Source organism: Argopecten irradians, chromosome 14 (genome assembly GCF_041381155.1).
Source record: "Argopecten irradians isolate NY chromosome 14, Ai_NY, whole genome shotgun sequence".
NCBI classification, from domain to species: Eukaryota; Metazoa; Mollusca; class Bivalvia; order Pectinida; family Pectinidae; genus Argopecten; species Argopecten irradians.
This window is the reverse complement of record NC_091147.1, coordinates 6,256,339-6,272,949: the sequence shown is the minus strand read 5'-3', so window position 1 is coordinate 6,272,949 and position 16,611 is coordinate 6,256,339. Positions and strand designations below refer to the sequence as shown.

The window sequence follows — 16,611 nt, the reverse complement described above, 5'->3', positions numbered from 1 at the left end:
TGTTTACCATGTGATAATGTAGAGTCTGTAGGGAAGATGTTTACCATGTGATAATGTAAGTCTGTAGGGAAGATGTTTACCATGTGATAATGTAGAGTCTATAGGGAGATGTTTACCATGTGATAATGTAGAGTCTGTAGATGGTACCATTAATAATCTATGTTTACCATGTGATAATGTAGAGTCTGTAGGGAAGATGTTTACCATGTGATAATGTAGAGTCTGTAGGGAGAGATGTTTACCATGTGATAATGTAGAGTCTGTAGGGGAGATGTTTTTACCATGTGATAATGTAGAGTCTGTAGGAAGATGTTTACCATGTGATAATGTAGAGTCTAAAGGGAGATGTTTACCCATGTGATAATGTAGAGTCTGTATGGAAGATGTTTACCATGTGATAATGTAGAGTCTGTAGGGAAGATGTTTACCCTGTGATAATGTAGAGTCTGTAGGGAGATGTTTACCATGTGATAATGTAGAGTCTGTAGGGAGACGTTTACCATGTGATAATGTAGAGTCTGTAGGGAAGATGTTTACCCATGTGATAATGTAGAGTCTGTAGGGAAGATGTTTACCATGTGATAATGTAGAGTCTGTAGGGGAGATGTTTTACCATGTGATAATGTAGAGTCTGTAGGGGAGATGTTTACCATGTGATAATGTAGAGTCGGTAGGGAGATATTTACCATGTGATAATGTAGAGTCTGTAGGGAAGATGTTTACCATGTGATAATGTAGAGTCTGTAGGGAAGATGTTTACCCTGTGATAATGTAGAGTCTGTAGGGAAGATGTTTACCATGTGATAATGTAGAGTCTGTAGGGAAGATGTTTACCATGTGATAATGTAGAGTCTGTAGGGAAGATGTTTACCATGTGATAATGTAGAGTCTGTAGGGGAGATGTTTACCATGTGATAATGTAGAGTCTGTAGGGGAGATGTTTACCATGTGATAATGTAGAGTCGGTAGGGGAGATATTTACCATGTGATAATGTAGAGTCTGTAGGGAAGATGTTTACCATGTGATAATGTAGAGTCTGTAGGGAAGATGTTTACCATGTGAATAATGTAGAGTCTGTAGGGAAGATGTTTACCATGTGAATAATGTAGAGTCTGTATGGAAGATGTTTACCGGTGTGATAATGTAAAGTCACACCATTGTGTTTGTAATGTTGTAGCTACTTCCACTGCCAAATTCCTACCCCATATCACCAGATGACGGGGAGAATGCTGAACTTCTCAAGTCTAATTCTTTAAAGGTAACATAATTTTGTATATGGTAAAACTTATCAAGTCTGGTTCTTTAAAGGTAATACAATCATGTATATGGTAATAATTATCAAGTTATGGTAAAAACTGTGTCAAGCCTGGTTTGATTATTTAAATGAAATACAATCATGATATAGTGGTTATAACTCCTTCCCTGAAGTCTGGTTTATTTAAAGGTATTAAAATGTATATAGTAGAACTGAACAATTCATGTCATGTTTATTTAGCAGAATTTGTACTGAAATAGGACTGTCGAGAATCCTGTAAATGCTTGGTGTTTTCTGAAAAGGCTGTTATTTCGACATTAGATAAAAGTCTATAAGATATTTTATTTACCTTACATTACAACCCCCAAATCAGATATAGAAAGGCAAGACTTGTTTAGAACATTTAATTAAAATACTTAACACCTTTAAAATGATGTTGTATTGAAACTAATGGACTGTTTGGTGTGACCTGTGTTGTAATAACTATATTCGACCCAGTGTAAGCGCCCAGGGCATTTGAAAAATTTGAAAAAGAATCATAAACAAAAGATGCCAATAAGACAAAATTATTACAAATCTATACAGTTTTATGTAGTTTTGGTCTTTATCTATGCTTAGGCAATTGAAATTAAGGCCTCAAAATGGGTGAGAGAAGCGCCTTTTAGGGACATGGGCGCTTATTGGGTCAAATACGGTACCTACATTATTGTTGTGTTGTGATTCAGATGAGGCTTCGGGGTAACTTGGAGTGGGCCCCTCCCCGGCCACAGATTATATTTTAATATCCATCCTGCTCCAAAGTAAGTAACTGAACAAGAAACCTGTTAGAATTAATCAGGAAAATTAATTGACTGAAAGCCTCTATATCCATATCAACATTATGATACATACATGGAATATAATTATCATTATGAGCACCAATGCACTATAACATACAATAGCTATGCAGCTACTACAAATTATTAACTTCAAACAATTTACATTTGTAATAAATAGTATTTCCCAAGTATTCTTTGAGCAAAATCACATGTTGTGGTAAATGGATACCACTGCTGATAGTCATTCTAATTCTTACCACTAAGTCATCATATTTATCATCTTTCTTTGCATTCTCGTTTACATGTAATTTTTTTCTATATACATGTATATTATTAACACCACATAGGCTGCTGTCTCCCTATATATAGCTATATATATATAGCTAGTAGATACAATATCATGTTTTAGTTTTTGTATTGAATGATAAATCATTTTTATGTTTCAATGCAATGGTAAATACTGGGTATCTTTGGTATTAATCAACAAAAGTTTATTTGTTTCAAAACAAAGTCTGTGTTTGAATAAATGTGAATTTGAGTGAAAAAAGATTGACTGAAAGTTTACAATATAATAATGTTTATTCCTGTCAATATGAATGTATTACATGTTTGTTCTTGTTTTCGTCGTATTGTTGTGAGGGCCATATGTAAGATATGACTGTACTAAATATGTAACCCTCGTGAAATAAAGTTTGTATTATTATTATTATGTTACTGGTTTGTCTATCAAAGTGGCATAAAGTCAAATATTCGTTAGAACATGGTCAGAACCCCTGATTGTGATATCACTTATAATTTTGATGTCAAAATCAATATGTGACATAACATGATTTCCTTGTTCTGTAAAAAACTAAAATTGTAGAAAACTATGATTTTGATGTCAAAATCAATGTGTGACATAACATGATTTCCATGTTCTGTAAAAAATTAAAATTGTAGAAACTATGGATTTGTCCTCTGTATACTCCTTATACAGAGAAATGATTGTTGTGTTCCTTTTCTGTTTACAGAAGAAGTACCATCATGGCCAAACAGAATTATATGTGTGTGCTGGGTGTGGTACGCGGGTCGAACAAGGTGAGAACTACACAGTTTGTATAGGATTTGGATACGTTATCAGGTCTCTTCATTGTAATTGAAGTCAACAATTCCTTGGAATAGTCAAAGTCAAACCTCATTGGGTTCCAGTTCTCTGGCTGATTAAGTTTCACATGTTACTTGTCCTAAATGTGAATTCCTCAGAAAGTCATACTCAGATATTATTTGTTTTAATATTATTATGGACTCTCAATCAGATTTTGTTATCCATACTTTAAATGATAGTTTTTGAATTCCGGTAGCATGCCATTTGTCTCGTGTGATAATTAAAAGTAATAAGATATTATATATCAATAGAAGTCATTACATATGTTCACACAAATAAATAATTGGAAATAATATTGGAAATTCGCCAGATCTTGATCTGATTTATAAAATTAAAGTGTTATATGTTGTGTTTTTGTCATTTCAGGTTATATAAGAAGATTCCGTTATTGTGAATATCTTGGGAAGTACTTTTGTCAGTGTTTGTCATAGTAACAGTTTATCATACATTCCTGGACGGATATTAAGACGTTGGGATTTCAAAAAAGTATTATGTGTCAAACTTTTCACGTGATTTGATATCAAGAATCATTGGTGATCCGTTATTCAATCTGACGGATATCAATTCTAATTTGTATCGGCGAGTCCGAGCGTTGGACAATATTAAGGATCTGCGGACACAGTTGATACATCTGAAAAACTTCCTCAGGATTTGTAAAAGGGCTTCCAGGTAAGTCTACAGGGTGTATAGAGTGATTACAGAATATTTTATGGTGCTGTTCCTGATGCTTGGGACTATTTCACATATCATGTGATACCCGATAACATTTGTGCATAACTTTTGTTTCCATTAGTGATTGAATTACGCTAAAAGATCATATCCGGTGTCATTTTTGTATGTATTCTTTTTTCATTGAAAAAGATTGATTTGTCAGTATAATAGAGAAATACAATCAGAAATTTTGTCGTTAGCACAATATTGTGATAAATTCTGATAAGGGGAGGTAATCACTACAACTTATCTTAATGTTTCAGTGTGCTTAGTGATGTAGAACAACTCCAAGGTCATTGGACAGATGATATACACCTGTACTCGTTATCCGACCTTGTACAGGTATTTTAATTGATACATTCTTCCCATTTGCCTGCCTGTTTTACTTGAATTTTACTTGAAAACCAATACACCAATGATTGCCAATAAGTTATTGTATGTAGATGTATATACATGTAGTGGAGTCCTTTAATAATCATAGTATCCAATCGTCTTACTGTACATCCTAAATTGCTTTAAGTTTTACTCGGAACAGACACACATATTTATTGCCAATAACTCATTGTATGTAGATGTGAAATGTGAAATTGAAATTTGAAAATATTTGCTGAGAAATCCAAGATGGAGGCCTTGATCCCTATCTAGATAATTGTCAAATTTGTGGTACAAATTCGTAGGAAATACTAACCAGAATAATCTGAGTAATTGGTTTTTCATCGTTTGACTGTGACAGGTGAAATCTGGTGAGATGCTGACCCAGCTGAGAAACATTGTAAATATTTCCATGGTTCACGTCCAGGACTGTGCTGTAAGTATACTTTACCATCATATAAATAGCTTAAAGTGTATAGTTAGCTACAAACCCTTCAGAAAAAAAGTATTGTCACAGATTCTGAAGCTGTAACAGAAAAATCTTAGCTTAAGGAACTCTCTTTACCTTTTGTGCTGATTACGTTTGGATAATTTCAATTCAAGTTCAGGTGATCATGATGAGCTGGGCCTCATCTTGGTCCATAGTTTGAGTTTGTCTTTTGTTTACCTCTCAACAAGGCTGGGATTTATATACGTGTATAGATATTTAACTGGTCAGGAATAGCCTGTAGGTTCTCGTTTAATTTACTGTTAAAGACTAATTAACAATCTGAAGTATATGATTTCTTTTCCAATATTTTGTACCTTACAGTTACAAAATATATTGGGATTAAATATTATGCCCCATTTCCATTAAATGGATGGGATGGAGACGAGAACCCATCTTATCTTGTCCTAGTTTGTCCTACTTTGATATATCGAGGTGGGGAGATTTATTTGTATGGTCAGCTTTGATTAAGTCCGCTTTACAGAATAATATTTATTCGCCCATAATGATATGTATTTAGTCAAATTAGCAGACCCATCATTTCTAAAGGTCTGATTTCTAGTATTAGATTATCACACTTAATTTTTTTTTCTTCCCTTTGATAGTTTTGCCAGGGTCTTGGCTTTTTCTGTGAGATGTGCCATGATAAAGAAGTAATTTTTCCGTTTGAGCTACAGAAAGTCACAGTTTGTCCAGGTAAGCTACAGAAAGTCACAGTTTTGTTCAGGTAAGCTACAGAAAGACACAGTTAGTCCAGGTGAAACTTGAAGGAAAAGTTGTCAAGTTACAGAACTTCATTATATATACATCATATATTATCAAAGTCATCATGTCATGTCATCAAATATTTTAAATGTTCATCGCTATTTTGAACAAAAAATAGGTCGCTGTTACTATTAAATAGAAATTGACAGTTATGGGTCCATCAATTTCTATACCAGCTGAGTTAAATGACAAAGCTTTAACATACATGACGACGTGTGGAAGGGGAGAGCATTCTGCAATACCTTTGTTAAGTAAATCTATGAAACAAACAGTTTCTATTACCTTACTGTTCTTTGATATTATATAATATTACTTGCTGTTTACCAGGTTGTCGTGCTTGCTACCATAAAGTCCTTGTTTTATCCCTGACAAATGTCCAAAATGTGCAATGAATTGAAGCAAGGTAATACTGCTCATACAGATCTTGACTTAGTGCAAATATTTGTATATATCAGTGTTATTAGTTAGTGTTTTCTCGACATATAATGGTTTTCTTTAATTTCATTTGTATACTTTTAAAAAAAGTGGTTCTGTTACTGCTAAAAAATGTATTGAAATCACACACTCCATGTGAAACATAACAATGATTTTCATGTCTGAGTAGTTTTCTCATCTTTAAGAAGTTCTGATGGAGGTTACATTTGTGATATAGTTATTTGACCTTTTTGAAAGATAAATAGTTTGAAATAAAAATTTAGAATTTTGTTAAAGTTATCTGTTGCGTACCAATAGTTTGTCAATTTTACATTTTAGGCGTTTGAGGTTAGCTAAAGAGGCTTCCACAGATGTAGAGGAACTGGATGAGCAGAATGAAATCGACGATGGATGACATATGGAGTTAAATGATGTGTGTTCTTTGTTTTTATAAAATCGGTGATGTTGACTGTGATATTATAATACAGGGGTTATGAGGTCCCAACAGGTAATGGGTTAAGTACGATTTACAGTTGATAGGTCCCACTTTCCAGTGATGGTGACATCATCTGTTGGCGTGAATTTTGTGACGTCGTAATCACCGGAAGGTTACACTACTGTAAACCAACTTTCCTTCGTGTGTGATTTATTTTCGCAAATTTAGTGATCAAGGTAAATTCGCAAATGTAAATCTCCGCGAAATAATATCTTAGGACCATTCTAGCACAATTATATTCAAAGATGACTCAGTTAAATTTTAAATCCGCAAAACATTTTCTCTGCAAAAATGTTTTAAAACCAAATTACGCGAAATTTAGAAAGCCGTGGAAAAAGTAAAGTTTACCAGTAATCCAACAGGTTAGGACTAATTTGATGGTGTAAATTGTACTTATACTCATGTTCAATTGGGATCTCTAAATCCCCATTACTGTTGGTCATGATAAGTTTAATATGGGTAATCATGTGCATATAGGAGGGAATAATCAAAAAATATTGCTTTTAGTAGGGTTTTCCATCTGTCTTGGAATTTCTTGTACTTCCCTTTATTGCGTTAAATGTCATACTGTGTAACTAGTGAGAACACATGCTTTAGGCAAATTTTTACCAGTATATATCAAATATGGTAATTACAGTTCAAGAAAAAAGTTTTTACAATCATATCAAGGGTTTGAATAATGTTGACTTTATTTTTGTCAATGCCAGTAATTTCTTACTTGGTATATCAGGCATGCTTTTACCTGATTTTTACTCCAATACTTTATTATATATATCAGTTACCAGGTAGTTTGGTTATTCAAAATGATATGCTACGGTATAAATTGAGGTCAATATCATATGTCTTCCATTGTATACTATTAGAGCTATTCAGCTCATGATCGTAATTATTTTAATTATCCTCACTTTTGCCACAGCTTTTAAAGTGCATATTACCGGGTATATTGTTTATTTATTATTTTGATAACTTAGAATATTTAATTGGATTCTGGTATAGGTAAAACTAAATCTGAAGAGTAAAAAGTGTTATTACCCATATTTATTATTTAAGGCAACCAAAACTATGAAATCCTTTTCCTACATGTTTATTTTATGTGTCCATACAAAGTTCTTGGTTTACATGAGGCTTTTAAACTCACCATTCCGCACCTTTGATATACACATGTAACTTTATCAGAAATTACTGAAATCCTAATTCTTTTATCTCATTCCCCATGAAGACAAATTTTAGACTCTTCTACATTTGTAAATCAAAGACTAGACCAGTCTATTATGAAAATTTAGAGGTGTATAAGTTAGAAATTTTGCTTTTCTGAACCCAGCTTAAATGAAACTAAAAACTTCTTTCTTTTTTGTTTATTTCCAATCCTCTGTGTTCAGCTTGCCATCCTTCTGTATTTTGTCAGTTCTAGTCTCATTAAACTGATGTCAAATTATATTGAGTTGTGCTTTAACTAATCGTTGTGTCCTTATAACAAATGAAGTCTTTTACTTCCTAAGCAGATTATTTATATACCCAATCCTCCCCATAATCCAGATTTTAGGCAGGTGCAATTTCTATAATACCTTTGTTCATTTGATGTGTTATTTTTGCATGATCAATAAATTGTTTATGATTTCACATATTATTTATTTTATTAAACAACCGATGCAATACGATTAAATGAAAAACATTTATGTTGTTTTTTTTTTTTTTAAATTTTTTATTGAAGATGTAAAGAATGAGTCATTCAATTTAGTTTTGAATTGGATCTGAGGTAACACCATTATCCAGTGGTCCGACTTATGGTGTGTACGAACAATTGAAACAATAATCGTAAAAAGGCTTTTGCGATTTACACACAGGTGGGCGAACTTAATGTCCGGAAAATACGGTAAGTCAATCACTATGCAAACATTGGCATGGGGGGGATTCATTTACCTTGAGACGAACTTACTTCAGTTGGTAGTAGACTAAAGGTTACACCCTTGTGCACATGAAGTGCACGAGGTTTAGACTACAGGTAGACACGGAGTGCACAAGGTTTAGACTACAGGTAGACACGGAGTGCACGAGGTTTAGACTACAGGTAGACACGGAGTGCACGAGGTTTAGACTACAGGTAGACACGGAGTGCACAATATTTAGACTACAGGTAGACACGGAGTGCACTACGTGTGAACACACGGTGTCCATCTACAGGTGGACATCGTGTCCAGGTACATTGAGACCTAGACAGACAAGGTGATGTGTTACAGTTAGGGATCGGGGAAGAATAAGTTCTTCAATTTGAAATAATACATAATTATAATTTTTAAGTGTTTATTTTTTTATTACAACATCTACAATTTAATGTACAGTATACATAACTATATAATACGATATTTTTTTAGTATACACGAATAAAATTTTTTCACTGCAAAAGTAATAAAGATTAATTTATATTCATTAAGTATATGTCTATTTAAATTTTATATCAGTAGTTTCCATTTCATATCTTAAATTGTCTATATTACGTTTTCAAAAATAAATGTTTTATGGGTAAATTGCATTAAATATATATATATATATATATCATTTACATGAAATAGTAAATACAAGCATTTTCACAAGTCAAAAACAACTTTAAATTGCAGCAAAAACCCAGTCCTAATGTGCTTTTGAGACACTTTTTTATGATAAGCTATCAGTAATACAATCATATACCGGGTAATACATAGCTTTTAAATAAAAAGATTTGGTGCCTATCAATCAGTTGTCTAGCGATACCCTTGTAGATCGTCTTTCATTAAATATATACACACTTTTATAATATTTTTCTTGCTATTTTAAGTTCTAAAAGTATTGTACGTAAAAATAGCTTAATTACATATTTTTTATTAAAAATTGAACATCTTTAAAAGATCATGCAGAATTAAATCCACTTCAAACTATATGACGTCCTCCACTAATTGGTGGCTAGTCTACCTACAATTACCCAATTCAGCTTGTTTTGATTCTTAATTACCGGTACACACAATATGTTTATGATTCCCAACCCCGTAAGTTATCTTGACCGTATATTGCGTCATGGTCCAATAATTATAACTTGTCAAGCATACAGGTAAGCCACAGTATCCAGCTATACAGGTGCCTCAAGGTGACCATCGATAGATGGCCAGGAGGGCAGAATCGTTGCCTTCTGTGTTTGCACGGCTTTATGAGAATGGGGGCAGTATCTTTATATAATATGTGATTTTAGAATTGTTTCTATGTAAGTTTGTTAAGACAAACAAATATACTTAACCGTTTAAAAATCATATAGGTTCATGAGTTTGAAACACATAAGTACCATTCTTATTAGATACATGTACATGCTTGTTGTAGAGCCTGGGTAAACATGTACACCGTTTCCCGAGGGGGGGGGGGTGTAGATTGGGGGATTGGGATGAGGTAAAATCTAGCTGCCAAAACATATAGTAAGTGATGCTGAATACACCTCAATTATTGTCACAATTATTGTCATGACAGGCAGCCATAAAGTGGAGCTGATGGAAGCTGTACAATGTGTAATATCATACCAATAATACATGTATAAATTATAATCAATTAGGGATTTGGGATGAGGTAAAAAACTAGCTGCCAAAACATATAGTAAGTGATGCTGAATTCACCTCAATTATTGTCATGAAAGGCAGCCGTGAAGTGGAGCTGACGGGAGCTGTACAATGCGTAAATCAAGCATGTCTGTCACAACCTTGAATTTACCAATAATGTATACATGTATATATTATAATCAAATATTAATTTAGATTAGGTACTTATTCAACATTGTAATATGGTATTTTATATACATAGTCATGATAATCAGGTTTCTGATATATGTAAAAAGCCAGTGTAAAAAAAATAAATTAATGAGAAGATATCGGATGAAATATGATATTCCAATAATCTTGAAATAAATGTTTTAGTTAATTATACACTTGGTATTTAGATTATTTTTAATTTTAATATATAAAGCTTCATTATCAAATCAATTAAAATGCACTACCAGTTAAAACAACATATCCCTATTGACTAGCATTGTTGTATAACTGTACGTATTTGTGTGATGAGTACAATGTATGTATGTAAAGAGGCTGCCACCTAGGTACAGCATGCTATAAATGGACCCCCTGGGGTTGGGACAAGGTACTACAAATATACAGGTGTTGTTAGTATGTGATACACTTGACTGAACATATTGAAGGTTGCCCAAGGAAGGCCCCAGGCCCCTGACCCCACCATGACCAATGTTAGGTAATTTAGATTATCATACCTGTGTGGTTGATGGAACAGTATGAAGTCCAAGTGACCATGGCAACTGCAGTCCTAGCCTATATAGCTAGGGGTTTACTTTTCGAGCAGGCAACAAATGGCATCGGGAGTTCTTCCAGGCTCGTCCCCATTGCTGGGGCACTCTCTAGTAACACCAGGAGTGAGAACTGAAGTAAACAACCAGCCAACACACCACACATCCAAATGTTATCCATCGACAACCACCCACTCCCCCCCCAACCCCGTATACAATCCCCATTTCTGCCCTCATGTTTTTATCTCCCACTCTGTTGTCCACTATCGTAGAAATATTTATCTATTTATTTATTTAATGTTTTTTTTTTCTCTCTTCCAAAATTATCCATACATGCACTTTCGGCTCAACACCCTCTTTCTATAATAACTTCCTATAGTCGTCCTACTAAAATTCTCTACTCCCTCACAAAAAACTAATGTCACAATATGCACAATCATACTTTAAAAAAAACGTCGGAATGTACAGTATTATGTGTCGAAAGATAGGTATGGCAATACAGAAAGCAGAGACATTGACAAGAAGAACAGTTTTTGTATGGAGTCAGTCTTGGTTTGTGTTTAAATGTAGGGACACCAAAAAATTCACAAGCACACGCACGACAACCACTAACTACTAACACCTAGTCCGTCGGATGGGACTTAAAGACGGTGTCCCGTGTGAGGATGCCCAGCCTTGCACGATAAAAAACCCCTCTGCGGTCTTTCGATGAAGAGTAGGTGTGATAACGCCGGCCCAGAGGTTAGGTATAGGTACAGGTCATAGCTTAGATATTTTCACATAGATAAATTAGAAGGGCTTCAAAATTATAGAATCTATATACAAAATTGATAGATTAGGTTCCTTCCTTTCCCTCTGCTCTTGATGGGTGGGGCTAGTTGCTGCTAGACGATGCCATGGTAGGACATTTTAGAATCTAGGAGTCGTCTTCCAAATTAATAGATATATAGGTATAGCAGACGACTCCTCACTCTATGCTTTCTCTATATACTCTGCTCTTCCTACTCCATTTCCTATCTTTTCTCGTGCCCCGAAACGTTATATTTAGCGTCACGGTACGTAAAACTCTTCATTCTTTCGAGCAGGCAAATTTTAAGTGTACAATATAATACATGTATGGATCATACATTGTTATCACGTAACTCACGCGGTTTGTAAAAGAAGGTCAGAATAGGATATTGTCAAATTATCAAGGTTTCTAGAATTAAACTAATTATGACAAATTCAGAATTTAATCAACAACTTTGAATCTACAGTTTAAAACAAAAAAAAAAAAAAAACAATGGGTAGAAGTTGGATTTATTTTTGATTCTATCTGTTTGATTAATAGGCATGTGACCTACATTTTAGCGATCGGTCCTTTGAACAGTGTTGATGCTCACGGGCAGCCACATGCCCGATACTAAATTTTTGCTTTCTTAAGCCAGTTTTTTACAGGTTCCTCAATCGGTTGACACAATAAAATGTAGTTTCTAATGCAAATTTTTAACGTCAATGGACGATTTCTCATTTTTCCAATGCTTTGCAACGAACCAGGTTCCATGTAGCAAATGTATACATATTATACATTTGACAGGATTAAAACTATTTCGCGCACCTTGCCGTTTAGAAAACTATATTCCCATACATACATAGTTAAACATTTTATGAAGAATTTAATTTGTTTATGTTTATATGTCCTTGTTTTTATTATGCCCATCAATATATTCTTTTTAATCAAAATATTTTGCCGATCAAAATATCTCTTTGGCGACGATTTGCTTACACTGAAAATCTTACTTCACGCAAGGTTCATCACTTTATGCATTCGAAAAAAAATTTCATCTTTAAACTACATATCACTAGCTAAGAAAAATATTTTTTCCTGGAAAATGCGGACTTGAACTATCCATTGATGAGACATAACCAGAACGTGATTTACCGTACGCAGTTAATTTGCAACGCAGTTAATTTGCTTTTATAACTTCTAATAAACGTCCTTATTTATAAATTAAATTGTATGATAATATATATTGATACATTTTGCTTTATATGTATCTATTCAAATAAACATTACAGTACGAATGATTTCCAGTAATTAACGGCAATTTTTATGTTGCAATAAATATTATGTTTCTGATCGCAATAAATATTTCTATCTGTCAAAGTCCATATAGACTGCAGAATAAATACATTTTTTTCTCATATCTCTGTGGCACATCATCTAGTCTGTCTGTGGTCTGGATGTAGTGGACATTTTACCTGGACACGATGTCCACTTGTAGTGGACACCGTGTTCACACGTAGTGCACTCCGTGTCTACCTGTAGTCTAAATCTTGTGCACTCCGTGTCTACCTGTAGTCTAAACCTCGTGCACTCCGTGTCTACCTGTAGTCTAAACCTCGTGCACTCCGTGTCCACTCGTAGTTCACACCGTGTGCACAATGTGTAACCTTTAGTCTACTACCAACTGTACGTCATGAATCACATGACTATGAAACACTCATGCAAGTTTATTCACATGCCCTATGAAGAATGTAATTTTGGATACAATTCCTATGTTACAAGCATCATATAAAATATTGTTTAATCTATGGGATGGGGTGTTTATACAATGTTCAGCTCCTTATAAGAGAATAGGAAAGGGACGCTAATTACGGCAATTACGGTAATACGATAGTGTCTCAGCTGATGGTTCCATTAAGTGCCATTCTGATCAATCAGAATTACTTCGTTTCACTCTCCCAGTATTTACTGAAGAGAAGGGAAATAACTCTGATATATCATATAGATTTGATGTATGAATTGCAGGCCTGAGTAAACAATCTGAAATAAAGTCTATAGTTTTATTTTGCTAAACATTATACTGATATTTTGTTGTGAAGATACATGTATATGTCTCACGATTAAAAAAAGACAAAACGTAGATTTATGATTAGTGAATGACATCTACCCAAATCGGCAACCTTGGGATGGAATAGTGACAGAACATTGGATCATTTAATCAACAAGTAAATATATATTGCCCATATATAGAGCATCATGGTATAAGCGCAAATCGCTCAGAGATCCAAAGAGATGACAATAAATGTACACTAGCTAAATGGATGCTCAGCAGATATAGGATACCTTCTTTGCCTCCGTTTCTTTGCTTAATCTTCAAGGGAAAAGTGAAATGGAAAGCAAGACTACGTATACTTTTATGTCATAGAAAGAAGAAACTGGAGGAAGCTTTAAAGTTTACCAACTGGAATGTATATACTTGTCGGACCTCAGTTGTATATCAGTACCACCGCCAAGACTAGCTTTGAGCATCAAAAAGACATTCTGGCGTTTTGTCTAATGACAAGTCTGGAGTAGCACCGTTGAAAAGATTAGGGCACAACTTCAGTAACTGGAAAGATAAAACACGAAATTGCTGCTAAGAGGAAAATTGGAGGACGGCAACCACCTGCTTTATAACGTGTTCAAACACTTCGAGAAACCCAGCACCAATGAGATCAAACCAACCCGCACTCTCTGTCGTCCCTGCGTCTGGCAGCCCGACATACCAAATCAAGGAACGATTTGATTCGTAGCCACAGAACACCGTGCAGATGGGCGGCTCATTTATTTTTTTCAAAAGTATTATCCCAAACTGTTCCATGTGATCAAAATACAAAAAGTCCCGTAAAATGTCGACGGTTGGTTTGGAAGGTCGGTTTAGATATAAACAATTAACGGGGTTAGACCTCTGTGTAAATATTGAAACCAATGCCCACAGTAATGGATACGATGACATGAAACCCGATAGTACATTTATATCATTACTTCTTTGTTTAAAATCAGTTCCGGATCGACTCAGAACGGTCTGTGGGGACAAGAGCAAACCAGTCAGAGTATGCTTTGATCTCTACATAAACTGTGTCCACTGTGATGAGCAAATAGTGAGTTTATATTGTAACCCTTTAGGTAGGACAGTAGAATTGTACCTGCTTCTATCATTTCATGTTATCGTTTCTCTTATTCTGGTTTCCTTTTCACAATGTCTCCCATGACTTTGCCCCACTTTAAACCTTGAGGGTTCGCGGCATGAACCATCAAGGTTCTCGTTCTTTCGGCCTAAAACTCTAATGCCTATAACATTGGAAGTGCATGCTCCTGTTCATCGTAAAGTGAATGGGACGACTAGTTTCTAATCTGATCAGTATACTGTTACTAGAGAAGGTGGGTGTGTTGTTAGGGTCTTTGAAAGTATGATGCATTGGGATACCACTATAGGGTGACACCCTTATATCCCTACGGCCCAATAGTCCGAAGGCCCGTTAGTCCGAAGGCCCAATAGTCCGAAGGCCCGTTAGTCCGAAGGCCTAATAGTCCGAAGGCCCGTTAGTCCGAAAATTAGTAAATATTGCAAGTTAGAGAGTTGTTATAATTAACGTATTTTGACGAAAACATTTTTCGGCACTGATGATCTGACAATTTCTATGGACAGCAAGTTGTCATTTCTTCATGAGCAATGCCAGGTCAAAATTACATCAAAATAAAAAAATAGATAAAAAAATAAAATAAAATAACATCTTACATTTTATAGGGTATCTCACAAGCATACATTCTATGGATTATCTTACAAACATGCAAGCTTTAAAATGTCCGATTGTTAGCCTTTTGTACACTGTATTGCATTAGGATTAACATTGTTTCATGAATAAATGATGTATATAATCAAATCTTATCGAAAAATGACTTTTATTATACCTGTAAACGTCGTTATTTTGTACAATATATACATGTATTTAAGGACTTATTTTTGCTTCCCCATTCTTTGAATTGTTTATTCTACCAATAATGATGGAAATGGTCCACATAATGATATTTTTTCGGGGAAATATTAAACAGGATCACATTGTACATATGCAAAATAATACTCTTTAATATCAGATACGTTTATGTATTTCAAGATTATGCTCTTTTTGAAAATACGCTACATTTCGTTGTTTCATATCATTTTCCGTATCAATTCTATAGTCACATACATGTAAGTATACCTTAGCAAGTTTACAACAAATCTTTTGCATCGAAAACTGTAATAAACGTTTGTTTCATTTCAAGTACTATTCGCATATAAATCCCAATTGTATTATCTGTTTTCGGACTATCGGGCCTTCGGACTAACGGGCCTTAGGACTAATGGGCCTTCGGACTGACGGGCCTTCGGACTATTGGGCCGTAGGGATATAAGGCGGTCACCCACTATAGAATGGCCTGAGTTCACGCTGCTAAAGGTATGTTGGGTACACGCATAGATAATACAGGCTTCAAAAATCAAACCCAAAGATAATTATATATAGGGGACCTTACTGATATTATATTGATAGTGGGCGTTAGGAAACAAGAAAACTACCCCGAATCACACCGTATCATGCTTTCTAAATAATTCAAACAAAAATAAGTAGCAGTTAATGGTACAGGTAAACAATTCAATATAACAATAAATGTCAATATACTACAACAAAAAGTGAATGTCAGCAAGGATAATCATCATATCGATCTGGATATATATACCGCCAGATGAAAAGAAGCGTGAATCCCCTGGCATTCAGAATGGCCTTCAACTACTGCAAGGCTTAATAAGTAAGCGTTGTAACTAGACCAGGTATGTTGTTTTACATACCTTTATGTGGTAGATTCAGCCTAATGATAGGTAATCTAAGGTTCTTACGACAAAACGCAAAGTTCGGTAATTATTATCTCACTGTTCCTACTCACAAAACTAACCGAGATAATGATTGACAATTTGTTGTTTTATCGATCGATTGCCATTGTTAATATTTAAACCCCCGATTCTCTGTATATAATATCTATCTTATACGAATGGTT

At 34.5% G+C, this 16,611-nt stretch overlaps 1 long non-coding RNA gene across 1 annotated transcript; it reads left to right on the top strand.

Annotated features, from left to right (window-relative positions):
• The first annotated feature begins 3,683 nt into the window (after positions 1-3,683).
• On the top strand, positions 3,684-5,902 carry LOC138308157 (uncharacterized). The gene is made up of 5 exons (XR_011206084.1): positions 3,684-3,887; positions 4,193-4,271; positions 4,663-4,737; positions 5,394-5,484; positions 5,881-5,902. It is a non-coding gene; the product is annotated as an uncharacterized lncRNA (long non-coding RNA).
• Positions 5,903-16,611: the final 10,709 nt, after the last annotated feature.